General features: G+C 36.2%; 1 long non-coding RNA gene across 2 annotated transcripts in view; it reads right to left on the reverse strand.

Moving 5' to 3' along the window:
* Positions 1-26,210, reverse strand: part of LOC140623083 (uncharacterized) — a 252,763-nt gene that overhangs the window by 101,852 nt on the left and 124,701 nt on the right. The gene's annotated exons all lie outside the window — the stretch shown is intronic.

Below are 26,210 nucleotides of genomic sequence, written 5' to 3' on the forward strand. Positions count from 1 at the left end.
GCATTACAAATATGTTTAATTAATCCTTATAACTACTCTGTGACTAGGAATTAATATTCCAAATATACTATGGCAGTTCCAGGAAGCTATTATAGGAAGTTAGGGACATATAAGCATGGCATAGTGGGAAGTGTGTTCTCTAGACTGTGCACTCCCTATAAGGTGAATTCAAGGCTGGAAACTGGGTAAGAAAGGTATTACTCTAGGTTACCAATGTCAGGTCACTGGTTAGAACACAGCAGTAAATTCTGACCATATAGTATTTCTGGAAACTAGAACTGATCTAGGGGAGGATAATTAAGAAGTAAAGACAGGCACTCTGGTAAAGATGCTAATGTTGCTCCTAGTTGGTCTACTGTAACCAAAAAGGGGGGACTTTCTATATTTAAGAAGAGAGAAACAGGTACAGATACTTCTCAATTTGTATGGCAGTGCAGGATTGCAAAAATGGTCATAAAAGTTGAAATCCTACAGAACAAACTTAATCAAGGAAGAATCATGATTATTCTGTGACCTTTAAAAATTTTTATCAAAACATTAAAAAGTCTTTGACTGACTAGTGTAGATATACAGACAAATGGAAAAAATGCACAATAAAACTAATACTTACTGCACCATAATTTAAAACATTGGAAAAACAGAATTAGTCATTGTTTCTTTGTATTCAAAAATAATTTGAACAGTGCTTGCCTTCCTCTTGTCCTATAGCTTAAAAATATGAAGTGAACATCTTTTCTATGCCTTGGCAAATTGCTATAAAACTTTCTAAGTTTGGATCACTTTCTAAAATGTTATCTTTTGCACTTCTAATGTCATTAAATATCTTTGAAATTTTCTTTAATGTAAAGCTTTTGCTGGCATTATTTCTACTAGGATATGTCATTTTTTTTCATCATAACTACTTTCTTCATGTATGTTGATAAATTCACCTTCACTAATTTCCTTTGGATTCTTATCTAGAGTCTTTCAAATAGTGAGTGTCTATATTCCATAGTCAGCAATTTCTTCTATTACTCCATTTACATTTTATTGTAATTTCCCTTCTTCCACTGTTATCACTTTTCACTTATTTGCTGTATTTTTATCTTTGTGGCCAATTTTCTCTTTTGATTATCCACTTTTGTACAATGTCACATTGCTTTATTACAAGGAGACAAAGAGGCAAAACAACTACATGTTTTGTTATTTGCAGGTAAAACAACTAACAATGCACACAGCAATAATCATCAGCAAATTTTCAAATAATTGACACCATTGGTCATTATACACATCTGTTATTTACCCAGTGATTTTGGACTAAAGAATTAACCATGAAAGTTTGTACTTTAAGCAATTACTCACAGTTAATATATCATGATAACTGAAATTTGAACCACACTGAAGAGGACTGGCATTATTTAACTAAACAAGGTACCCAAAGTTCATGCATATTGGAACCATCAAAGGGAAAACTGTTTTCATATACACAATTATGGATAAGGAGTCAAGAGTTATATAGAAGGGAATTACATGGGAAGAAAATGTAAATGAATAGGACAGTGGTCCTCAAAGAATAGTCAACAGACCAGAAGCATTGACATTGTCTGGAAACTTGTTATAAGTACAAATCTAAGACCCATCCCAGACTGATTGAATCAGAAACTCCAGGAATGGGGCCTAGCCATGTTTTAATAAGTTCTCCAAGTGAGTCTCATACTATAAGTTTGGGAACCAGTAATAGAGATGATAGGGAGTGACAAGGTAGAGAGTAGGATTTGAATGAGGGCAAATCTCTTATTTTATTTATTTATTTTTTTAAGATTTTACTTATTTATTTGAGAGAGAGAGAGAGAGAGAGTGCAGGAGAGAAAGAGAGCATGAGCAGAGAGGAGGGGCAAAGGGAGAGGGAGAAGCAGATTCCCAAATGAGCAGGGAGCCCAATGCAGGGCTCAATCTCAGGACACTGGAATACGACTTGAGCTGAAGGCAGATGCTTAACTGACTGAGCCACTCAGGTGCCCCATTAACCCCTTATTTTAGAAGTGAGAACCTTTGGCAGAAAATGTCCTTTAAGGTTCTGTGAGTCAGTATTGCCACTAGAGATGGGTGCGATGTGGATAGGCTCTTTTAGGTTTATACTACCTACAAAAATAAAAGTATGGGAAAGACCAGCATAACTACCTCATATCTATGCTGTTTAGGCCATGAAAGATCATGGATAACTGGATATATTACCTGAGAGGACACAAAAGTCACAATCTCAGTAGCTAATAGAGAAAAATATTAAATTCAGGTCTTTTTGCCTTGAAACTTCATGTTCTTTAACTTCTATCACAATATTTATTCATGGTTAATCAAGACCTTATTCATAGGTTCAAATTCAAATGTCACCATTTAATGTGTGTGCGGTTTTAGAGATAATAATACCCACTTCAAGTGATTTTTGGAAAGATTAAAAGATATACATAATGTAGATAAAGTTCCTAGTCTGATCGATTATACTTCATAAGGCCTCAATTCTGTACCTAAATTCTTACATGGATTCCAATCTCCCCTTTCTTGCTACCAATTTTCTAGTAATAGTAGGCCTATAAATATTACACCTTAATAATTTAAAACGGCAGGGATCTTTGCTTTCTTTCCCAATATATTCTGAGATCCTAAAATCGTGCCAAAAATATAGTAGGTGCTTAATTAAAATCTGTTGAATGAATAAATGACTCCTCCCACTAGTCCTACTTCAAAATCCTCACTCTCCATAAAGACAACCGGAAACATTTCAAGCATTAGAATGGTTTCGTGACAATGATATTTACATGGGGAGTGATTGTGCCAAAAATCCGTCTCAGTCTAAAGCATTCCCAATGAAGAAGATGGCCACCTAAACAAGTAGACGATCTCAGCATTAAGCATTATGGGATAGAGACAGCATATTCAGTGGGAAATGTAAATCAGATTCAAGAAAGGAAGCAAAGGCTATAACTACAAAAGTGCCAGGGTGAACACATCAAAGGGTCAGAAGTTAGAAGAATCAAGTGCAAATTAGGGAGTGGAGAGTGAGATGGATCCAGGCAAGCGGTACAGGAATAACACTATAAAAATTTGATGTCCTATGGTGCTCTCTGCATGGTGCTAAGTCTTGCAGGATTGAAAAATTTTTCTTGCATGCATTTTAAATGCTTTGATTTGTACTTAATGACAGGGAACTTGTATATGCCACTCAGTAAAGATGGATTTGTCCGAGGCCCTGCTAAATCAATGCATATTCACTGAAATCTCTTGTCATTGTTCTGTCAGAGAAAGCTCTGCATCCATTCTGCCACATGGAGATCTGGCTAGGCTCTATCGTGTTTGTAACCAGCTGGGACTTTTACTGGCTTCATTATGCCATTTATTTTATCAGTAGACAGTTTTCCTCTAGTCTTTGTTTTGCTTGGTGGAAGTTATGCTCCTTTTGTTTGTGTTATAATAGAGAACAAGCCATTTCCTTTTCAACATTAACAAGCCCATCAGTCATGCACTTTGACTTATAATTTTGAGTGCCTTTCAGCACTTTTAGGACCAAGAAAAGATGACATTATTCTGAGCCACAACATTACGGGGGCAAGAAATTCCCTCAAGAGGTCATATAATCTAATCCTCTGACTCCAATTGAACATTAGCTTTTGAAGAGCTCATCACTTATAGATAAAATCTTCCTTTTTTGCTTTATATTCACATGACATTGAAGGAAGCTACATTTTCTATGAGCCTAGAGGAAGAGAAAATGGCTTTCTCCAAGCCAAGGAATCTCACTACTCTCATTTGCCAAGATATACAACCTGGCAAAGAAACCTGTAAACGGATCATCAGTTCTGACCATACCTAATAGTTGAAGGGCTAGGTTGGCATATTTATCTTCTCTTGGTGTATCACAAATTACCACAAAGTTAGCTTAAAGTAACACAAATTATCTCACCATTTCAACGAGCCAGGAGTCCAGGAATCCAGGTGTTTTTCTCAAAGTCTCATCAGATTGAAACATAGGAGCTGAACAGAGCTGTGATTTCATCTGTGGCTCAGGGTCTTCTTTCCAGCTACTGATGGTTGAAAATTTTCAGCAGGAAAAGTAAGATTCCCATTTCCTTGCTGGCTGTCACCTGGGGGCTCTGAAACCTGCTCACCATTCCCTGTCATGTGAACATCTCTACAATACTGCAGATTCTTTTTTCAAGGGCTTCTGCTTGAAGTCCCTCTGATCTCTTAAGGGTATATATTATTAGATCAGACCCACTCACAACCATCTCCTCTTGACTATCTCAAAGTCAACTAATCAGAGACCTTAGTTACATCTGTAGAATCCATTCAACTTTGCCTAATCACGGGAGTGATACCCTTAATATTCCCAGATTATATAAGGTGTGCAGGGGTAAGAATCTTGGGAACCAATTTAGAATTCAACCTATCACAAGTGGAGACACAGTAACCCATGATGTTAGCTTTGATGCTTATAGGTCAACCTCAAACTTAGTGACTTAATAATAATTGATGATTCACTTCTAGATTCTATGAGTTGGCAGTTTGGGCTGGGCTCAGTTGGGCAGCTCTGATCAGCTCATCTGGATTTACTCATACAACTGCAGTGAGCCGCTGGATTGACTTGGGGCTCACTGGTCCTGGATGATCTCATTCACATTTCTGGTGATTGGCAACAATGCTACCATTCTCCAAAATCTAGAAGGCTGTACCAGTCTTCTTCACAAGGTAGCTGGGTTCTAAAAGCAGCAAGAGGAATGGAAAGCACCTTTTCACCCCTGGGTTCTATCATGTTTCCTAATTTCCTTTCAGTCAAAGCAAGCAACATGTCCAACCCAAGATTCAAGAAGTGGAGAAATATATTCCTAATGGTAGGAGTTAAAGATATTGTAACCACATTTTAAATCTGCCACACCTACTAGAAATTTAAAGTCATTCAAACAGGATAAGAAAGGCCACTGGGAACAGCATCACCATACCACACAGATATACTCTACTTCTGAAAAGCAAATAATGATTCTAAAATTCATTTGAAAAAAGAACTCTTTTAGTTCATCTTTTGAAATTAGACCATTTCTTTTAAAACCAGAGTTTTTCCATATTTCTTTCAATTTCTATTTTTCCTCTGGTTTCTTTTTAAAGTAGCTTTTCTACTTAAGAATACAATATTGAAAGATATAAATCACTATTTCTCTATTACCTCATGAAAGATTTTGTAACTACATGCCCCCTTACAACCCCTTCTTATTTCAGCTTCATTAAAAATTAGGATGTACAATAAGAATATGTAATTTGACTCAATTATATTCAAAAACCAACCAGACTTGGACCTCGTCTCTGACATTGGAGCCCTCAGCATTCAAAGAAAATTACAAATGACTCAGCACATTTAATGATAATGCAAGCAGCTCTCTCTTCTTTCTGATCAAAGACTATAAGAATGAATGAATATCAATCAAAATAAAAGATTACAGGAGGAAAAAATATTTATTTGGCTTCATCTTGTCAGTAAAAATAAACCAAAGCAAGAAAAATCTCAAGAATAGTTTCTGAGAAAGTAGAAGGATAAAGAGAATGCTGATTTAACCTTATAAAAAAGGCACTATAATATAGGATTTTGGGAAAAAAATGTTTAAGATAAAGATATGAGCATTAAAGAGTAAGGGAGTAAAATGAGAAGAGAAAGGCTGGACAATATCTCTGTAACAAAAGCAAATACCTAATTTAAGTATAGTTAAGTATGTAGTTTAAATATGTATCATTTTATTATACTTAGGTTTCAAAAAAAAAAGTAAGCAAGGGAAAAACATTATATAGGGTCAACTTCCCTTAATACTACCAGCAGAATTGCATTTTTAAACAAAGGTGTGTTTGTATCCTTTACCTGCTTTAAAGAAGAACAAAAGCACTGATGGATTTTTATTATTCCCAGGATAAACCCCAAACTGGCATAGTTAGACCTAATATACCTAACAAGAGTTGCTTCAATCTCTGTGTTTTTATTTTACTCCATCTACCCGGAGGATTCATTAGTGCAGTTTTGGACAATTTCTTAAGGAATAGTAAGGTTTTGTTTCCCAAACCATTGTTAATTATTCTAATGGAATTTACCCCTGAGCACAGTAAATATTTCTTCATTAATCTGTCCTCACTAGATTGTGAATGACTCTAAGACAGAGATTATACGTGGTCCATTGTTAAAGTTGTAGCACAGAGCCTGAAACATATCAGGCGCTCATTTTGTGAGAATGAACAAATCAATCAATCAACAAATAAATAAATGGAATTTTTTTTATGAAGTATAAAAGAATCAGAGGCCAACTTCTCCAGCCTTCAAAAGCACTGATTACCAGAGGTCCATGGACTCCCTTAGAGTGATTTGACATGTCACCTGTCATTTTTTTTATAAGCTGATTGAGTAATACCAAATGTTAAAGTCAGCCAAATAGTGTGCCCTGGAGACTCTCTAATCAGTATTTTTTGGGCCATATACTAAGGTGTCCTTTTATTTCATTGAAATACATGTTGGATTGCCTCACTAAATATGGTTTATGCCTGTTGTCCTGGTATAATTATTATTTGTGCCCTTTTCACTTCCAACAGTATTATTCTGTGGATCCTGAAACTCCAGTCATTTCCTGTTAGCCTAAAGTGTCTAATCCATGTGAATATTTAGAGAGTATAGAATAGATTGAATTTGGAACCACAATATCAAGGAATTAGGAGATTTGGATTCTACTTGAAGACTTGCCACTAACTTGATGTAATATTCATTGGAATCCACTTAACATTGAATTTACTTCAGCTATATTATCTGGAAAATGTAATAGGGGAAGGAGGTAAAATAGTATGATATAGTTTAAAATTTAAAAAACAAAAGTCCATGGTATTTTGATAGGGATTGCATTAAACGTGTACATTGACCTGGGTAACATTGACATTTTCACAATATTAATTCTTCCAATCCATGGCACTTGATGGGATGAGCACTGGGTGTTATTCTATATGTTGGCAAATTGAACACCAATAAAAAATAAATTTATAAAAAAAAAAAAGATAAAAAAAAAATGAAATCAGGCAGCCAGGGTGGCTCAGTGGTTTAGCGCTGCCTTCTGCCCAGGGCGTGATCCTGGAGACCCAGGATCGAGTCCCACATCGGGGTCCCTGCATGGAGCCTGCTTCTCCCTCTGCCTGTGTCTCTGCCTCTGTGTGTGTGTGTGTCTCATGAATAGAAAAATAAAATCTTTAAAAATAAATAAAATAATTAAATCAAACTCTAGATTGTACAAAGTTAGAAGAAACAGCATAGAGAAATGAAATGTACAGAACATCCTCAGATCTTATTATATTCATTACTTTTTTTATGCTATCCCTTTACTAAACTTTTTACAAGAGTTGCAAGCAAATAAAATGTTGACTGTTTGTCTGTCACATCTTTTTTCTCTAGTGAAGGTGTAAATGAGCAATAAAATGGTTACCTGGTTGGTAATAGAACAGAGACAGTGAAAAAGTGGAGGACCAAAGCAATCTATAAATAGGCTAATGAGAACCAGAGTAACTGAGTAGATTGCCAATGATACTGTCTTCCTCAGAAAAGAAGGAAAGTGATATATATGATATTATATATATATAATATATTATATATATTCTGGGATTAACCCCATGAAAGCCAATCTATAAAATATTAGCTTTCTTAGAGTTTACTTGATCTAAGAAATAACACAGGGCAAAACAAAAGCAAAAAAGGTCATAGCCTGACCGCGCTACATCTCACAAAACCTGCATGCAGTACTATGGGCTGGCATCAATCTCTAATGGGAAGAATGATTTTATAAATTCCACATTTCCATTAGAATTATCTTACAACATAAATGTTACTACCTTATGTAAAATCTCACAGTAATTTATTTGCCATTGCCCATGGGATATAACTACTTTAATAGTAAATAAGAAGTTTCCATGGTAATTAATATCTACCCTTCAAGTGTCTTTTCTTATCCCTTCACCTCACTGTTTACCATGTTCTCAGCACACATCCTATAAGAAAAGTTATATTGAAAACTGATCATTTAGAACTTTGCAAATGCCCTTGACTCTATATGTAATGCTTGATGATCTTCTTCTTGTACTTCAAAGATCAGGTGTGATGTCATTGTTTGCTCCTTCCATCTCTTCTACCTCAATTCACTACTATAGATCACCTTATTTAGACTTGAAAGAGGCTTGGAAGTTTTGTTATTTCCTGAAACCCAGCCAGCATTTTTCCATACTTCACTTGTCACACATACCCCCCTATATCGGTGAATTGTGAAGAATATGACCGTGGAATCAGAGAGATTTGGATTTCAGCTCTGCCGTAAGCCAGGCATCTCTGGATATCTTTTAAAACTTCTGTTAGTCTTAGTTTCCTCACCTAAAACAATAGTGAAACTAATGTCAAGCTCATAAGACTGTTCTGAGGATCAAGTGAAAAAATGGACAGAAATTGTTTACTGCAATACCTAGAAGTCAATGAAAACTAATTGTGAGGGACACCTGAGTGGCTCAGTGGTTGAGCATCAATCAGCCTTTGGCTCAGGTCATGATCCTGGGATCAAGTTCTGCATAAAGCTTCTGCAGGGAGTCTGCTTCTCTCTCTGCCTATGTCTCTGCCTCTCTCTGTTTTTTTTTTTTCACAAATAAATAAAATCTAAATAAATAAATAAATAAATAAATAAATAAATAAATAGAAACAAAGAATGAAAACTTTGAAACAAAGAAAGAAAAATTTTCTCACTAAATTGTGCAATAAAAATCTCATTCAGTTTTGTGTCTCCAGCACCTTTTCATGGTGCCTGTCTCAAATATGAAGGATTTTAATTACTCATGTCATTCCTTATTCTGTTTTGTGCTTCTATTCCAGAAGAACTGATCAGAAAGTCTATGATTATTTTAAAATTAACATCTAGAGGACTGTGTAAGTTTTCCCGAGGTTTTATCTGGAGAAAATATTTCTGGATGTCTAAGACCTAAGCCTACCATCAGGGAGAGGTAGACACACTTGGGTGGGGATATGAGTACCATTTGCCTACTAACTTACTAGAGAGAAAATAATCTTTTCTTCAAACTGCAAAGGCTGACCACCACATCAAAAGAAAATCTCTTGTTTTTCTCTCTGTAGTCAGTGAGAGGCCATGCCTATCTACCACGGTCTTTCCCTTCATCCCATTTTGTGCTTCCTCTATTCTCCTCCACATGAAATTCATTCCTCACATTATTCAGATTTCTTGAGAAAAGTTTTTAGTCACTCACTACTTCAGGACATAATTTAAATGACACTTCAGCACTATGGAAAGATCACATCTCTTCTCCACACCCAGACATTATTAACTCTGTCAGAGTCTGGTCATGGTGCCTCTACCTATGTTGAAAGAATCCATTAGAATGAAAGAGAATATACAGACTATTTCCAGCACCACCACTTCTATTCTTGTTTGGAGATGATTAAGAGGAAAATCCATGTCACAACCTGAGCCGGAACCAAGAGTCAGATGCTTAGCAGACTGCACTATCCTGGTGCCCCTATACAATTGATATTTAAAAGGTTTTTGTATTTCCCCCAACCCCCAAGAGCCATATTGGAAGCTTTTAAGAAGTGTGAGCCAGTTTGGTCAGCTTAAAAGAAAACACATGGAATTGGAGTCAAAATGAAGTGCTAGGTCTCATTCTGCCACTATGACCTTCAGAATGTTCCTTCATCTCCTTAAGCCTCATTTCTTTATTTTTGGCATGAAATGTAAGCCTATATAACATCTAATTGAGGTGTGCATATTTCTACAAACTATAATGAATAAATGTATCCTGAAATATTTAGGCTTAGATAGAACTTTTCACATTTAGAATCATGTTGACAAAATCATGGCTAATAGTTCCTACAGTGTCTATCATCCTCAGAAGCACTAAATTCCAGAGTCCTATATAATCTTCTCCACCTATCTATTCCTGTAACATTTAAGATCATAAACAATTAGTTACATTGAATTCTAATTTCCAATAAGAAAATATTGACTATGGAAGATGATAGCCTAGAATTAATTTCCAGAAACGAAGGAGTGAGTGAAAACAAAGACAATAATAAGAGTCTACCTAACATGGACTACCATGGTGATTACAATCCCACAAAATGCTTCCTACTGACAGACATCATATTAGCTCTAATATTAAACAAATTATTGTCAGGGTTTCCAACCAGATGGTCAGCAATCACGAGCTCCTTGCTAAGCAATTCTTGAAGGGGTGCCAAAGTGGTTGTGTGGTTCTCGTGATCTTCCTGGATGTCAGCCATGTTGTATCCCTTGTGACTTACATCCTGGGGACAAACACTGGCCACAAATCGTCAAAGCGATTTTGGTCATTGAGCTGCAATATCACATGATCAGCAAATGCTCTTTGAGATGAGGAATAGAGGTAAATGCATATACTTGCTCACACTCCATAGTGAAAAGCTACCTTTTAAGTTCAATTACTAAACGATTTAATGCAATACTTTTCAGGTCCCATGATGTCCAGGTACGCTTCTGCAGAAATCTAGAGGAAAGGACTGCCTCATATTCCTCAAGGGCTATGCAACAAAAATATTCTATTTGTACTCTTTGCAATTGGAAAGGTACTTGAGCCTTTGCCCTTGACATTGGTGGGAATAGCCCCCAACTTTTAAGAATCATAATGTCTTAGATCACTTAAGGGTTTCTCTTTATTTACATCACTACATTCCTTTCAGATATGTTTGTGCTACATACCTAATTGTGAATCAGGTCTGGAAATTTTTTATTCTTAATATTTGTAACTACTTGGAGAAAAAGATTAAAAAGTGCCAATGAATGATTCCTGGAACTCCTTCAAATTTCTGAGGTGCAAGGGGACAACAAAAGAAAAAGGACAGCTCATATTCTTATTTTTTCTATCATTGTTTTATAACAGTTGACAAATCCTTAGCCTTTCTGAGACTCAGGAACATAACTTGAGAAAATCAGAGGACTTCTGGAGTCTCCACTAGCCCTGACATCTATGGTTCATACACAAAATAAATGGAAGTGACTAACTATTGGAAACTTGTTGTAATGGCATATCATTTGTCACAAGACGTAAAAATCCTTCATGCTCCTGAGCTGTTGGGAAGCAGAAGCATGAAGGAAAGTGAGGATGTGTACATATTGTGGGGTTTTTCTTGTGATCTTTAAATAAAATTAATCATGTTTATGTCTTATTACAAATGTAATCGATTTTTGCCAAAAGCATTAAAAATTATAGAATAATAATAAATAAAAATCACTAATAACTATCAAAGAGAAATAACCCTTGAAATTTTGAAACAGAATTCTCCAGTCATTTTTATATTCCATCTTATACACATATATCTTTAACACACTCAGTCTTTGTCTTTAACAAAATTGAGGTATCTCCTTACTGTTTGTAATCTGATTTTATTCTTTGGAATTCACCTGATACTTGTTCTAATGCCATTAAATATTTTTCAACAATAGAATTTAAATAGATGTATCTTTGTACTATAGGGATAAACAATGATGCATGTATTCAATCATTTTATACTGTGAAGTTAATTTATTCCCAAATTTTGCCACCACAAATAATGGTAAAATAAACATTCTGATAGATAAATACTTTTGCAAATGTCTCATTATTTTCATACGTAAACTTCCCCAAATGAAATTACTAGGCCTAGTACCAAAAGTAATTTTTAGGTCATCAAAACATAAATCATTGAAATATATTTAACATTAAAATGATGAACTAAGAAAATTCTAGAGGTGCAGAGCGTTATGGAGTCCACAGAAAAGATCATACTCCCATTTCTAGATGGCAAAAAAAGCTCCAGAGTCAACAATTTTTTCACCCACGTTATTGTTAGAACCTGAGGTTAGAGTCATAGTCTATACCCCAATTTAGCGGCCTTATGTCCAACAATAATGTCTTTCTCCTTTTCCCCAACAAAGGGTTCTCACTATTTTTATTTTTAGTGGTAAACTGGAGAAGTCCACAAGAAGTAGAGGCACTGGCTCTGTCCGTCCAAGGAGGGTGCACACTGGAGGAAGTCAGTATCCTGTAGCTATCTGGTGCCAGCAGGGGACTGAACAGACCTAGACTGAGCACTCCCTACTTGCTTTTTGAAGACACAGCTACTGGAGTGCAACAGTCCTTGCTTCCCCTGAAACTATCTTATCAGTTCCCACTCCTGATGCCCTGTGGATGCAGGGAAATTGTTAGCATAAACACTCCCATAAACAACTCAGTCAGCCGAAGTGCCAAAATTAAGCTTCTTAATTTAGCAGTTTGATTTAAAAACCTTTTTCTCTCTCAGTTTCAAGTCAGTTATTTATAAAAGTTTTCACTTATCTGACAGAGTCCAGCTCTTCCAAATAACTTTCCCCTCCCTCTGGGAAGCACTTATTTAGTAGCTTGCCCTCTGAAACAATGAAGAAAAGCACACCTAGGGACATACGGACAAAAGGCCTCAGGAATTGCCAGAAAGGAAGACATTCTAAACGAGAGGACCCTGATTTCACTGAATTCAACATCATAAAGCAAGAGCCATCCAGAGAGGTCACTAAAATCAATCATGTAACTATTTAATGGATATTTGCTATTGGTTGTCTGGCCCTGTTTGGAGGCCTGGAATAGAAGATTTAAATCTGAAATTCACAGATGTTGCTCATGTACAGCTTCCATGTGAATCAGAGTCAATGAAATTAGAGCTAAAAGAGACAGTAGAGATAATCAATCCTAGTCTTTCAATGAGGCCAGTATATCGGGCAATTGGGCATTCAAGTTCCGCATCTTTCATATTGCAGCTCTACAGGAGATATTCAACACCACATGCCAAGGGCTCACCATACCCCAAATGCCCTTTCAATGACTGAAGAAAGAACAAACCATTTACAGTGTACTTGTTTTTTTTTTTTTTTTTTTTTTTTTTTTAAAGATTTTTAATTTATTTATTCATGAGAGAGAGAGAGAGAGAGAGAGGCAGAGACACAGGCAGAGGGAGAAGCAGGCTCCATGCACCGGGAGCCTGACGTGGGATTCGATCCCGGGTCTCCAGGATCGCGCCCTGGGCCAAAGGCAGGCGCTAAACCGCTGCGCCACCCAGGGATCCCAATGTGTACTTGTGTTCAGTTTCGGTGCATTCTTGTCTTCAGAAGTCTAGATACTTTTAATATTGCCAGATTCTTCTTGATATTTTATAAGTATTGTATAATGTATACATGATTTTTCTTTTTCTTTTGTTTCTTGGAAGTTGAGAGGTGAATGGGAAATCCAATTAACATCTAAATTTGTTTTTATGACCTATATTTTTTTATGTTTACATGTTGTTGATTTTCTACTTATATTTTATTTGTGTTGTAAGTGGCTTAAAATTCTTTATGAGATAACTAAAGTGTATACTAAATTAACTTAAATGTCTGGCATTTCAGTTCAATGTAAACTGTTACTGCACCATCAACCTTTGATAACTGAATTATAAAGTGGGATGAGAAGTAGAATGAAATCCTGTTTGAAGTGGCTTTGAATAAATTTTTTTTTAAATGCAGTTAAAAAAAAAGTCTAGATAGTGTATCTAAGGCATCACTATTAATCAGGATGCTTGTATTAACTGTTTCACTTCTACACTTGGATGAGTAAGTATTTCTATATGACAAAGTGAACCTGCTACCATAGTCATTGTCAGCCTTTGGGTCCAATCATTTTGCTGAATTCACAGGGTTGTCTTAAATGGGAAAAATATATATGGAAGTGGTCAAATATATAAGTGTACTTTTTAAGTCTATGAAGTACTCTTTCCATATAAGATTAGTTCTTTTAATAGAATCAGTATACTGAGATTGCAAGTCTAACCATAATTATTTACCTTATTTGTCGCTTATTATCAAGCTCAACTTATGAGGATATTAATGATAATAATAAGCTGTGAAGGTCATACCGGGCTAATCATAGCAGATGCACATAAAAAAATATATCAGTATGAAACACACCCAAGGAATCTCATTGATGTGGCATGAAGTCAGAGAAATTTTTTTGGAACTGAAAGTCAAGAAACGTAAGATACCATTCCAGCTCTGCCTTTTCCTATTTGGCTTTGAGCAAATCACTTCCTTGTGTGAGCCTTTCTTCTTTTGCTCTGTGAAATAAGGGTATTATGGAAGATGGTCACCCAGGTGCCAGTGTCCTTAGGCTTGAAGATTTTACTGATGTTTATTATTCAGAAAAAAACAAAGACAGCAAGAATCCCATCTGACATTTAGAGATGATTGGTCGAGGGACCACGAGTTTCCCAGAAGTGGAGAATGTAAATTTGAATAAAGACGTGATGTAACTTTGAAGGCAAAGTGACTGTGTCTCTGTCAATTCCTGAGTGACGGGCTCCCTGGGTGGCTCTGCTGGCCCTGGGAAGACAAACCGTATTTGTAGTCAGCATGGAACAGACTGTAGGTCAGAAATGAGCCCCTTTAGCCACACTTGAATGACTGGATAGCAGCCTTGTCAGATGTGTCTGTGCTCAGTGTCGAGAACAGTGATAGACATATGCTGGCCATCTTTCCCATCCGTTAATATTCTAGACATTTAGGAAGAATGTCTTGTAGATCAAGAATTCAGAAGTCAGTTACTGGATGTGCTTAGATTTTGCAACACAGTTTTTCTGTTCAAATGCAAACTTCTACTACTTGAATGTTAAAAGATACCTATGGTCCTCCCCTGGGCCCATCTCTTTCTACTTCTGAACAAACAACTTAAAACTTTTTGCTTAGATTCAGTCTTGAAATTTGTGCTGATTGATATTGATGTCCTCATTTGTATCCTTGGTGTTGATAACAGAAAGAAGTTCTAGCTCTTTGAAGTAAATGTGTTCAAAAGGACCCCTAATTATCTTCTCTTAGTTGGAAATCGGTATCTTACTTTACCTCCTGACCAGCATAAATTTATGTGAAAATGGATGAGACTTTAACAGAAAACATATCCTGTTCCCAAACCAGCATATATATAAACTTGGGAATAAAGAAAGAGAAAAATGAAAGTTACAATAAAGTGTGGATGAATGCAACTTTATAAAAAGGAATAAACAAATGGAAATGCAACTAACTCTCCAAAATTATAGAATTATAGAGCTGATAGGAACTTCAGAATCATTTTATCCAAATCCTTCAGTTAAACAAAGAACCTGGGCTCAAGATGATAAAAATAGCCTGCTCATAGCCAGCTGGCTACTTAGTGATAAAATCAGAATTAGAATTCAAGTCTGTGTAACTTATTTATTCCATTTGAAATTATAAAATCGTGAGGTCAAGTCTATGCCTTTATTTATGTAATAACAAATTTTTTTAATACTTTTAAGAAAAAATTATGAAAGTTACTCTTTTAGGAGGAAATATCTTATGCTACTTACTATTAATCTTAGGGAAGTAACCTTCAAAACCAATGCCAGGATATTCCTTAAAGAATATTCTTGGGGCATCTTGGCTAGCTCAGTCAGTAGAGCATGTAACTCTTGATCTCAGGGTGCTAAGTTCAAGTCCTGTGTTGGGCATAGGACTTACTTTACTTTAAAATATGTGTGTGTGTGTGTGTGTGTGTGTGTGTGTGTATTTTCTCACTGAAATTATAAAATGAGGAATTTTCATAATTAAAATTTTCTGGCAGGTATCATAAAAAAGCTATCTGCTCCCTAAAACTATGAGCGAGGACTCTGAATATTTTCCTCCCTGGAGAGCTCCAAAAGGCAATTAGGAAGTATAAGAAAAAAAAAAAAAAAAAAAAAAAAACAAGAAAAGAGGCCCAGGGATTAGATTATAACAGCTCAGGATAATAAGGATAGGCACTATAAATTAATTCTATAATAAAATAATCAAATATTGGATAAACATAATCTGACTGGTCATCTCACTGATGTACTGCAATTTATTCCAGAGATTGGGAAAGAGAATACAGATGGATCATTATACATCCATCACCACACTTGGAAAACCAACTTCAGGTTCCCACTCAACAGATTGCAATGTGTAATCATTACTCACATTTATCTCCCAGATATATGTACTCATACACATAACGAAATGAACTATGTAGACGAATATATATTGGGTGTCAAAAGAATGACATAAAGAGTAAAAAAAGGCAAGAAAAGTAGCAGAATAAAAGAAACAACGTTTGAGTAGGATGTTCTGTGAGCCAGGCTATTTGTATATAATTACATTTCAATTTTTCAATAAAGAAGTGAAGCAAATACTACTATTCTCACATCAACAATAAAGAGGCTAATACTCAGGAAGGTTAAATACCCTGCCCTAGCTCATAAAATCTAATAAGTGATAAAGTCAAAATTCAAACTGATACATATCTGACTTGAAGAGGAGAGGGAAATCCCTGTGAACTAGGGTAATTAAGGAAAGCTTAATTTTATGCAACCTGAGAATGGTCTAATAGAAGTAAGATACAGAGAAGGCATTCTAGAAGACTATGCATGGAACTAAGTATGAAAAACTAAAGGTAGGGGATCCCTGGGTGGCGCAGCGGTTTGGCGCCTGCCTTTGGCCCAGGGTGCGATCCTGGAGACCCAGGATCGAATCCCACATCAGGCTCCCGGTGCATGGAGCCTGCTTCTCCCTCTGCCTGTGTCTCTGCCTCTCTCTCTCTCTGTGACTATCATAAATAAATAAAAAATTTAAAAAAAAAAAAAAAAAAAAAAAAAAAAAAAAAAAAAAAGAAAAACTAAAGGTAGATGGTAGATAGATCACTTGAGAAACTAAGCTTCTGATTAAAATTAAATTTATAATAGATAACTCAAGACTTCACTCCAGTTAGCTTTCTTTCTGGAAGAGTGTTATGCTTTTCTAGAAAATATAAGTCAAAATTTAATAATTTCTAATGCCCTGTTAAAATAATCTTGTGGCATGTGGAGGAAGACTGATTCTATGGTGGCCCCATGATTTCCCATCTTCTGGAATTCATGTCTTTATGTAATCTCTTCCCTTGAGCGTGAGTGGCACCTGTGACTTGCCTTAACAGTAAAATATGACAAAGATGTTGACATGTCACTCCTATATTATGTTTACATAATATAACACTTCATCTTGTTAGCCAACGAGCTCTTGCCTCCCTGCTGGCCCTGAAGAATCAAGCTGTCATGTTGTAAACTGCCTACAGGGCAGACCACACGGCAGAGAACTGTGGACAGTCTCTTGGAGATAGTGGCCTCCCGTCAATATGCAACAAACGAAACAAAACAAAAACAAAAACTAAACCAGAAAGTTCACATTCTACAGTGCGAGGAAATGAATTCTGCCAATAATCTGGATGAACTTGGAACTGAATCCTTCTATGATTGAGCCTTCAGATAAGAAGGCAATCTGTAGGCACTTTGGTTATAGCCCAGTTAAAACCCTGAAGCAGAAACCCCAGCTAACCGTGCCTGGACTCCTGACCTGCAGAAACTGCAAGGTAATGCCTTGGTTTTGGTCATTTGTTATGCAGCATGGATAACACACTTTCCATATGGTAACTTGTCCAAGCTGGAAACTCACAAAGAGCTGTAGTTATTAAGGAATCTCCAGTCTTAGACTGTTTGTTCATTCTAGTTGCATTTCTGATAGTGATGACTCTTAATGACATAAATGGGATAGTAATTTGTTCAGCTGTTTCTAACACATGTGAATCATTGGAGACAGCTTCCAGAAACTATTCCTCTAAGTAGCATATCTGGATGATATGGCCTGCTGTGTGCCTTCTGCCCTTAAATTGTTCCTGCTACTTGTAGTCATGACCCTTTTATCACCTCCATTAGGGAATAGGTCACACCATAGTCCCTGATTAGCTGGAGTGACCAAATAAATCATTGTCCAAACTGAAACAATCTTAAGAGCACAAGGAAAGAGACTGGTCTTCTCTGCTTCTAAGATATCATGATTCTGTGTTGTGAAAGCTTGAAATCTTAGATTTCATGGGTTTCAAATTTTGATGGAACTCAAAGGTGATATATGATGCACATTAATCAGTATCAGTAGAGTAAAACAGTACTGTTCCATTAAAATTGTCATGGCAATGGCTTTCAGTACAAATTTATAGTGTATCTTTTCTGACAGCCCAAATCTTTTGGTCCATGCAGCCATATATAGTCTCCATGCAACTGCAGATCATTTATTTTAGCACTTGAAATAACAACCGGATTCATTTGATCCTGAGTAATCTTGTACTCACACCTTGTTTTTGTTTGCTGTTCTTGTTTTGCCAAAACAAAAATAAAGCTAAAGTGTTTTACCAACAGAACGTGTCTATCCCAATGGAATAATAGAGATACCATGATTTTTTAGTCCTGGAAGATTTCATGAGGAAGTACCATATGAACTCATGTAGAATTATTTTTATGTCTTTATTTTTTTTTAGGTTTCACATTACCGGATGAGAATTACTAGGTCCAATAAGATCCGCGCTTACAGTAAAGTCTGTGATAGAGAAATATTTGGTAATACGTCTTGTATTAACACAAAAATACAAAATTGCATTTTAAGTACTTTGTAAAGAGATCTGAAGATTGATTTTTGTCTATAATTCAATTTGTGGGTTGAATACCTGCTATAGGCTGCCTGTGTCTTCTCTCACTTTCCCTCTTTTAACCATGTCAATTTGATTGTTAGAAGCTCCTTAACCAGAAGGGCAGAGGCTAAAGAAAAGAACAGTTGTGAAAATCAGTTCAGCTATTGCCCTCATAAAATTTTAGTGAAGACATTTGAAATTACTAGTTGGAGGTTTCATATCTCCTTGCAGACTTTCCTCCATTAGGTATAATTGAGAGTTATCTATGTATGAGTTCCATAAGCCACTTTAGAAGTTATGATGTTTATTTGCACTTGAATATTCAAAAAAATCTGTGAAAATATTTTAGGCTATTACCTGTGAGTAGAAGATTTTCTTTAGATTCCACTTAAAATGCAATATTGTTTAGCCTTGCGTATTTGCCTTAAGTAGTCGGTAGATTTGAACTTAGTGGCATCTATAAAACCACTCATTCAGGGAAAACAAAGTAAATGGAAGAAGGAAGAGAAGAATTTTACCACCAGCAGATAGATTTTAGGTATGAAGTAAAGAAGAACTTTTGGGGTGGTAAATAGTAGCTACATTTTGGGGAAAACCTAAGAAAATGAGTAAAGAAATTTTCTTCTAAGCTTTATTTAAACACAGGGCACATTCTTTTCAATGAGCTGTTTTTCTTGTGGTCTTACTGGAAGGCAAGGTGAGCCAGGTGAAATCATGGCTCTTTCTAAACTCAGTGGTCCTATGCAAATCATTTCAAACCCGTTTTGTTTAAAAAGTTGCTTGCACATGATTTCCTGCCTTTGAGAAATCTTTATGATATTGCTTATTAATCTTCACATGCGTGATAGCATAAAAAAAGTCACTTCTGTTTAGATTCAAGAAAGATTGCCATCAAATCCCAGTACACTATTTACAATGGAGTTTCCATAAAAGCTGTTCAGAAGCCCTCACGATTACATCACAAAAACACAACACATAAGAAAGGAAAAAAAATCAACTTTCAGAAGTCTAAAATAATCACTGAATAGAGCAGCAGTTTAAGAGAGTCACAAGCACACTAAAGCTGCATTGATTTATATTCCACTATTATGAAATTTTAAATGATTACTTGACAGGTAGATCTTTGAAAAAAAAAAGTTTCCATGTAATTATGTGGTATAAATAATATGGTTTAGATAAATCTAGCATAGGAATTAATTTTGAAATATTAATATGGAGGCAAGTCATTGGCCAACTTCAAAGGCATCTATTGTTCAATAGGCTCAAGCACTAGCTTGTAATCTTCCCTCTCCAAACCTGGTTCTCTCAGTTTTTTCAATTTGTTAAATTAAACCACGATCTATCATTCTTTATGACAGAAATCATTGTTGACATCCCCACTACTCCCCAAACAGATCCCCTTTAACAAATCCTGTCTGTTTTACGTACTAAAGAGTTCTCATGCCTGTGTAGGTCTCCTCTTCTCCACTACCATCATCGCCCCCTAGTCCAACTATTATCTTTTTGCCTATATTTCCACAGTAATCTCCCAACTACTCTCCTTTCCAATCCTTTTGTCTCACAGTGGCTAGAAATTGCTTTTCAGAATGTCATTCCCAACCTATACCTCTTAAATCCTTTATTCACTTCTTATTACTCCTAAGATAAAGATAGAGTTATTTAAAGTCACCGACAAAATCAACTTTGTCGTCGTCTAGTCCTGCCTACATCCTCTACCTGAAAACACTCTGTCTATCTTTTGGGAGAGAGGATTACTTAACCCCTATGCTGCCTTTTCCTTGTGAAGAGTCCTCTGCTTTGAGTAACACCACTAGCGTGTTGTCTACCCTTGCTCATTCCAGTCTCCATTTACCTGCCACCTCCACCTCTCTTGATTGGTTCTGTGCTCCTCCGAGAAAGAAACAGGCATTCAACATTGACCACCAACCACTACAGCAGAATTGTCTTTATTTTCACCATTCCAGCTTTCTCGCTTCTGCCAGAGACTTTTCTCCATGGTTCTCCCTTTGCTCTGGACATACTTCTCTTCACTTATCACTTCCTATATTTCAGTTCAAGTTCTTTCTTCCTTTTCTTTTTCACCGAGGCAAATCCTCCTTTTATAGACTGCAGGATCAATGCTTACTACATGGCAAGTTCACAATTTTTTTCTAATGATTTGACTACTTACTATCCATCTCTTCACTATTCTAGAAACCCTCTGAAGTCCTGGGCTATCTTGTTTTTTTCTTCACTGAATTCCCACTACCTAGCACAGTTCCCTTTAAATATTTGTTGGTTGACTAAATAAATGAATAAATGAATGTCAGACATTCTTAGATAATGGTAAAAATTATAATAAAAGCTCCTTTTGATATCACTTTCTATGACAATATATACCACAACATTGATCAAATAAGCAGAACTCTCAAGTTGTAAGAAATTTTGGGTGAATTTATATTTATCAAATATTTCATAATTCAGGTTTTTTCCTATTTAGCTTAGATCCCTCCCTGCCCCCCCCCCACACTATGTTATATTGGCAAGGTTCTACTTTATGTAAATAATTAAATATAAGGAATACCAAAGGAGAGGGCTAAAGACTAATTCATCAATTGATTCATAAAATAGTTGCTAAGTGCCATTCCTACATTTGGACAAATTGCTTAACTTCTGGCTGGTAAGCCTCATTTCTTTAAATGTGAAGTTAATATCTGTATCACATGACTACCATTGTGCTAAAAACAAGATAAAGTATGTGAAATTGCCCTGCATATCACTTGTTCATTGTAGGCTTTCAATGATGACTTTTCTTTTTGTGGTATAACATGTAACACTATTTTATTTTATTTTTACAATAGCCAAACAATTAGCCAAACAACAAAAGAGTTATTCCCATATCTCTATTTCATAGATCATAAGTCTCAGAGAGTTTAAGGGGCTTGTTAACATTTCCCAGGAATTAACAACAGAACTCATGATAAAATCAGTTCTCCTGATTTCTACTCCACTGTATAATTATTTTTAATGAGGAACATGTGGTCAGAACTTAAAATACTGCAACCTGAGTCTTATCAGAGTTCAGAAAAGAGAGAGATGTCACTGTTTAATAACAATGGAGCTAAACATTAGGCCCAATGAACCATTTTGACATTTCTAATCAGCTGAGATAATACCTTTTCTCTAGGTTTGAAAGATTTGAAAGTAAAATAGCCTCTGGAATTAAACAAAACAATAACAAATAAGCAAACTAAAACAATAACTGTATCCCATTCCAGAAACAGGAGAAGAAGGTAAGAACTGGAATTTGCTGACACACTTTTTTAGTCTCCAGTATTTTATTTTTTATTCTATTTTATTTTATTTTGGTTTCAGGAGTAAAATTTAGTGATTCATCACTTACCCATAATACCCTGTGCTCATCACAGCAAGTGCCTTCCTTAATCCCTCTCACCAGTTTATCCCATCACCGTCTACCTCCACTCCAGAAACCCTGTTTGTTCTCTATAGTTAAGAGAGTCTCTTATGATGGGCCTTCCTCTCTCTCTCTCTTTTTTTTTTTTTGACACATTTTGACTTTATTTTTTTTCTTTTCCAATTTGTATTTTGAAATATCTTCACGCTAATTTGCAGCTATTTTATTTCACATGCTTTGAGTGTTTACTGCCTCCTCCTTCTGAATGATCTTTGCCTTTCCTGATACTCCACATATAGGTTCTTGCAATTACTACCCTCTCACTTCTTACCTCTCCATTACCCAAATTTCTTCATCACTTTCCCCAATTTCTATTGGCATCTTCTCTGCGTCCTTAACAATGAGACTTCCTTGTTATGCACTTCCTTAATTTACGTATGTTTTTATACAATATTCACTACCAAGACATCTGCTCCCTTCCAGTCATTAGAAACATGTAGAAAGAAAAAATATTCATTTCTCCAATGAAAACCACTTAAATGGTTAAGTAAATTCATTAATAGAAATTCTCCATTACTTTTTGTTCCCTTTGTTCTGACTTATCCACTACCACCTAATATCTTCAGGACTATATTTCTGCCCTCTCTCAAATATTTACAGAGTAGCTGTACGTCTTGGGTTTTTACCTCCTTGGGATTGTAAACAAAGAGACAAGATGATGGTGAGAGATATGTAGATAAATACATACATACACGGAGTGTACATTTGTGAGTATCTGTGCATGTATTGTGTGCTTCCGTGTATGCGTGTAGTGCCTGTCCTCAAAGATCAGAAAGAGAAACAAATAATTATAATTTAAAATATCAATGAAAACAAAGTACAATCTATTTCTTTCTCTAATGACCCTTAGGCAGTATCCACTGAACTGAACTATATGAAATTGTCAATATTCAATGGTTTATGACCACATAAGGAAAAAAATGGCTTTGCCATAATATTTAACCTAATCAAAGCATCGAAACCATTTGTCAAAAAGGAAAAAAAAATGTCATCCCCAAACTAAACCCAGCTGTTCTTTCACCATGAAATGAGATAACTGAATTACTTCACTTTTTAAATGAATTAATGGAACTGACCTGCTTGGGCCTTCCATAGAAGCATTTTAATTTAAGCAAACTTTAGTTTCAATGCTACTTTACTCACATACGGAGTGTAGTTAATATAAACTCAAAGGCCAGTGACCCACTAATTGGTGCTCCCTTTTGGCGTCTTCCAGTGGAGCATGCACAGGGAGAAAAATCTGCGTGGTTGCCTTAAACGCGCACTTTTGCGCTCCCCCAACCACTACCCCACCTCTCTCTCTCTGACTGTGCTCCAAGGCAAACTTAAGCAAACGTTTTTCTTTTTTTTTTTTTCCACAGTCAGGCAACATTTATCCTAACCAACATTTACCCAAATCGATACATTTTAATTGAAACTAATGGCAGTTAGCTTAAACCAACAGATTTTTCACTGGCCTAAGTACATTAAATCAATGTATTTCTCAAAATTGCTATATCTATGTAAAACAATGCATTTTCATTTTATCCAGGACACATTTTTATTCCACTCTAATCTGCCAAGTTAAAGAGTCAGACTGAAGTAATAGATTTTTTTTTCATACCAGCCCTAAGATCTTGAATGAAAGAAACATATTAATCATTCAGATATATGAATTCGATTTCATTCGATTTAATGTAACAGACATTTATTGAGCACCTACTGTTTGTGAGATACTGTGCTTGACACTCTGGAGAGTACAAAGTGATTAAGATAGAGTTCCTGCCCACAGAAGCTCATAATTTAGTGGTGAATACTTCCATGGACAGGATTAATTATAACATAAGACAAACAGCAAGGGAAATGCAATGGAGGAAGATATTAACTATGACTGAGGGGTTCAGGAGGAGCTATGAAGGAGGTTGCATTTAAGCTCATCTTTGAACAATAGATACCCGTAGTGGGAAGAACGTGCTAGATAGATTGGATGGCTGGGATGATATATCAGTTTGATAATACCAGCTATTATAACTAAATATACCTCCTAAATGTTCAATAGCTTAATGAAATAGAAATTAATTTCTCACTACACAACAGTCCACAGTGGCTGTTCCTGGTCAGGAATCAACTATCCTTAACTGATGTTTCTAGAATGAAGGGTCCTTTCCAACTGGTGACTTTAACATCTCCTAGGACTTCAAAAACTCTGCATCCAGCAAGTAGAAGGAAAAGAGCTTGGAGAACACACATTTGCTTCTAACAGCCTTAGCTGAGAGTGATACCAGTCACTTCATCCTTTGTTCCGTGGGTAGAAACTCGATGCAAATGGACTGAAGATGTAGATCGTACCTGAAAAGCTACACCCTAGCGATAACTGTATACTATAGAAGAAGGAATATGAACTTAAGTGGACAGCCAGTTACTCTGCCACAGAGACACCAGGTGAGAAATACAGAGGGTTATGAATGTGGCATAAAAGACGTATAGGGAATATTTTAGGAGGTTGGATAGGCCAGAGGATGAAGAGTTTTGTACATCACCCTAACTATTAATTCTACACATATTGGGAGCCACTGAAAGAGATTAGTTTTCTTACAAAAGAGACCCCAGATGGAGCTGGAGTGGATTTTGCTAAGTGAAATAAGTCAGTCAGAGAAAGACAAATCCCCGATGATCTCACTCACAGGTGGAATTTAAGAAAGGAAACTGATGAACATAGGAGGAAGGGGCAAAGAAAAAGAGGAGAGGGAAACAAACCATAAGAGACTCTTACTGATAGACAACAAACTGAGGACTGATGGAAGGAGGTGGGTGGGGGATGGGCTAGATGGGTGATGGGGATTAAGGAAGGCACTTGTGATGAGCACTGGGTGTGGTATGTACCTGATGAATCACTGAATTCTACTCCTGAAATCAATATCGCATTGTATGTTAACTAAAATTTAAATAAGTGAATAAATAATAAAATTACAAATTAATAAACGAGACCCCACAATATCCCCCTCATGCCTTCCATCATAGGAGGACAGAGTGAGAAGTTAGCAGTCCACAATCCAGAGAGAGCCTTCACCAGTACCTGAGCACACTAGCACCCTGATCTAAAACTTATAGTCTCCAGAACTGTGAGAAATACATTTGCATTGTTTATAAGCTACCCATTCTGTGGCAATTTGTTACAGCAACTCAAACCAACTGAGACAGACCCCTATTTAATTTTCTAACCCATCAAATGAAAAAAGCAGTGCCTCTTTGAGAGGGTGGTTTACCCTGTGGTTTACTTCTAGATTATCCAAGAGGACAGTAATGGGGACTTTTATAATTGTTTCTTTTAAAATGAGAATATATGTTTATGTCACCTAGGTTTATAAGCTTAAGTAGAACAATTCATGAGATGGTAATATAGCCGTCACTTTTTGAGGAACTACAATACACTAGGTGTGCAATGTACACTATTTCTAATCCTTACATTTTAAAAACCTGGCCTTCAGATAGCCTCCCCTACCCTCTTCATTCATTCTACTAAATTCCATCACTGTGATGTGAGTAAACTGCTTAAATGCTCTGTTTTCAAGAAGATGCACCTGCACTGCAACTGGGCAAAGCTGGCAATTGCATGCCTAATCGGGCACACGATTGCACACTGACAACATGCCAGCATTTCCAGCAGGTGGGCCCATGAGAAATGAAATTAACTCTTACCTTGACAAGAGCCTGCAAACAAGTATTTGGTCCTCAGCTAGGGTTCGCTGTCCTCTCTTTGAGCATTCCATTACATACACAAGATTATTTGCTGCTTTATTGCTTACCTACAATTTACTCATGAATTTATCTGTGTTAATATGATTTATTGAAAATCATCTGGTTTGCAAAGCTTTGGATCTCCATTTTTTTGTCTTATCACATTCCTAAACCATAACATGTGACATATACATTGGCTATAAGTACATATGTGTTTGTTTATAAAAGTGGCACATTCTCTAACAATGAGAAAAAAATCCCCTTCACTCCCTCATCCTCAATGAATTTCCTGATAGTGTTTCCATCTTGCCAAATGGAACATTTCCCCCTCTTTGCCTCTCCCAGTACAGCTGATTTGATATGGTTGATTAAGAAGAAGAGACCTTCCTACTTCCTGTTCTGAGAAGGGAGGGATCATGTCTTATGTTGGTTTTTATAATGATTATGGCATCTGAGAATGCAG

The sequence above is a fragment of the Canis lupus genome, chromosome 2 (genome assembly GCF_048164855.1).
Source record: "Canis lupus baileyi chromosome 2, mCanLup2.hap1, whole genome shotgun sequence".
Classification (NCBI taxonomy): domain Eukaryota; kingdom Metazoa; phylum Chordata; class Mammalia; order Carnivora; family Canidae; genus Canis; species Canis lupus.